The sequence below is a fragment of the Juglans microcarpa x Juglans regia genome, chromosome 2S, assembly GCF_004785595.1.
Source record: "Juglans microcarpa x Juglans regia isolate MS1-56 chromosome 2S, Jm3101_v1.0, whole genome shotgun sequence".
NCBI lineage: Eukaryota > Viridiplantae > Streptophyta > Magnoliopsida > Fagales > Juglandaceae > Juglans > Juglans microcarpa x Juglans regia.
In genome coordinates this window covers 34137795-34140830 of record NC_054597.1, presented here as the reverse complement: position 1 = coordinate 34140830, position 3036 = coordinate 34137795, and the positions used below count along the sequence as shown (strand labels likewise).

At 35.0% G+C, this 3036-nt stretch overlaps 1 pseudogene; it reads right to left on the bottom strand.

Moving 5' to 3' along the window:
• Positions 1-979: 979 nt before the first annotated feature.
• Positions 980-2476, bottom strand: LOC121253598 (annotated as a pseudogene).
• Between the last annotated feature and the right edge of the window lie 560 nt (positions 2477-3036).

Below are 3036 nucleotides of genomic sequence, written 5' to 3'. Positions count from 1 at the left end.
CATCGATCAGCACTAATATTGAAACAAATAATCATGATGAGATCACTGATTATCGAGAGATCAGAAGATAATTAATATCTAATTTGTTCAGATTTTTTTTGTTATTTTTTGAATCTTGATCTGGATATATATCTTACATCAAATTAATTGTACGTACATGTCGAGCGGAAACTAATTTTGTCGGTAGTAGTACTGTTGAATTAATTACATTATTTAAATTTTCAAATACTGTATTATATATATAATCTTTAATATATATGGCTGCTTCACTTAATTCATTTCTTTTAATGAATATAATGTGCTCATGACATATGATCCAATCAAAAATTTAAAAAAAAATCAAAAATTTAAAAATTTTAAAAAAATGTAGACTGTGGAGTGTGGTGGAGGCTATGTAGCAAAACTCTTTCGATATATCTCATGCGCCTAGCTAGCTACTTCTGTGATCGACTCATGATCTTTTAGAGAACTACTTGCATGCTATATATATGGAAAGCGGCATTAATTCATGCGCCCCGTGATCAGATTGGCCCCGTTAATCTAATTTCCACAATTATCCCTTAGAACATCTTTTCTTCAATCAGCTTGGCGCACACACATGATTGACATGCATGTGTAGATAACACACATGATTTACAGTTGCATGTCTCTTTTCTACATCAGCTTTAATTCCTTCCATGACTAAGTACAACTACGTTTAAGATAGAATTACATATATTGAAACTGTTAATTGATCATTGTGATTATAATCTGGTGCTATATATGTAGATAAGCTGTATGATAAACTCCCCCTCAAATGTATATATTAGTGTATGTAAAACTAATTAATACAATTAATATCACTCTTTTGGTACGTATTGATCATCAATCGAAAACAGATTTCCCTCCACTTACAGTGTCCATACAAACACAGACATGCAATTCGCTTATATTACAAATTAATACATATATTCAACTCTTGTCACACTTAGCTAACAAATTATTTCAGACTACAGGTAGGAGGATTCTGTTTGCCTGAAATGGTGGGATTGACATTAGTACATTGGGATGTTGCAGGGCCATCGCTTCCTTGGTATGCGAGGTCTATGTCACTAATCTCCACATTCTCACATGGTACTTCATTACTGCATAAAAGTTTCACGGCCTCCTTAGTTTGAGATGTGCCTCGTATCTTTTTGAAGCTAACCTCACTGATCTTAATCTTCGAGGGAATCTAGAACCAAGAAACACAATAAAAATACTTATGATATGGATAATATTTCTTAAATTTTGAATATGAAGATAATAACATGAAACTGGTTCTTTATGATGTAATCACCTGTGCTTTGCATTGATTCCATGGGCAGTACACCTGATCTATGATGACCGGATTGCTGACATTTCTCATGTAGATGTTCTCAAAATGCATATTAGAGGCACTGCCAGGAAAGGAAGCCGGCCATGTTTTGATTCTTACGCCATTCATCGTATTTCTTAGGTTGCAATCAAGAACTTTGACCCCGACTACAGGTTTTTCATTCTCATACTTACCAAGACTTCCTATGCTGATTCCATGGCCAGGTCCACAGGCTACTTTCTGGATAAGTATATCTCAATTGCCATCACCAAGAGAGATACAATCATCACCGGTTCCGATCTTCGAATCAATTATATTGATTCCAGTTGATCGCCCCATGTGGATTCCATCTGTGTTGAGGCTATCTTCAGGTGCTCTGATATTTAAGTGGAATAGAGTAACGTTTTTGCAAGCAAAAACATGCAAATGGAACTGTTTGCTATCCAACGACGTTATGCCCCGAATCATCGAATTGGTGATAAAGTCAAACCTTATATTCTGTTAATTTTTTAAACATTATTAAGCTCCACATGGTCAAAGCATAAGCATTACTTTAAAGGATAAGACTTATAAGATTGGAATGGTAAATTTAGGCAAAGATTAATTAAAGATAGAAGTCGCGAACTTACAATTGGAAAGGCACCATTGTATTTACCCCAAACAGATTTTCCTTGGCCATCAAAAGTTCCATTACCTGATAAAGTTAACTGGTCGACACGTTCAAAACTGACCCAACTTCCCCATTTGAAAAAACTAAGGTCTCCTGGAGCCTCTAAGGTGCCTCTAACTTTAAGCTCAATAGGACCTTTGCATGGACCATTTAACTGCACTGGGCCCAACCTGTATGTCCCAGCTGGTACCACAACTTTACTCTGACCTAGCATTGCACACGCATCCTTCCAAGCATTTGACAAAGGCTACATGCAAAATTATTAATCATGAAATAGAGTTTAATTAGCACATGAAGCAATTATATATAAGTCGGTTGGGAATGCGCGCATGAGTGCATACCAGGGTGATATCCTCATTAACCTTTCCTCCATACTTCTTCACAATATTAAAGACGGCCGGTTTGGCATTGGCAACCGATGCTAGGAGAAATAGAATTGGCAGGGTTGCAATATTCAATTTCAAACTCATGTTGAGATTTTTATTTCGTCCGAGTTGGTTGTATATATGGGAGATCAGTATTGATGAGTAATTCGTATATGATTTTAAATTTGATTTGGTTGCATGGGGATATATATAGTGGAGTAGAGAGGCTAAGCACCTTTAAAACTTGAAACCAATTACTTGCTAATTGTTATGCAATCTATGATTCCAAGCCGTGCACGTACGGTTTCACCTAATTCAAGTTCGTTGATCCATCAATTATATATATATATATATAGCTACAGTACCAGTACTTGTGGTACGCGTACGTTCATGTTTCTTATAATTAAGAGGAATTATTACTGTTGTTTCTATATATAGCCCAATAGTTTCCGTCATTAATTCTGAGTACAGCTTGTACATTAATTAATTAATTTCCGTACTGCTTGTACATTAATTAATTTCCGTACGTCATGATCAATGATCTAGATCATATATATAAATGTACGTACGTATATCATGTAATTTTAATTTAAGTAAAAAGTTAAGTTTTATTTATTTAGATCGATCATGTCATCTATTCTCCTCATAAATGTTTTCGTTTAAAC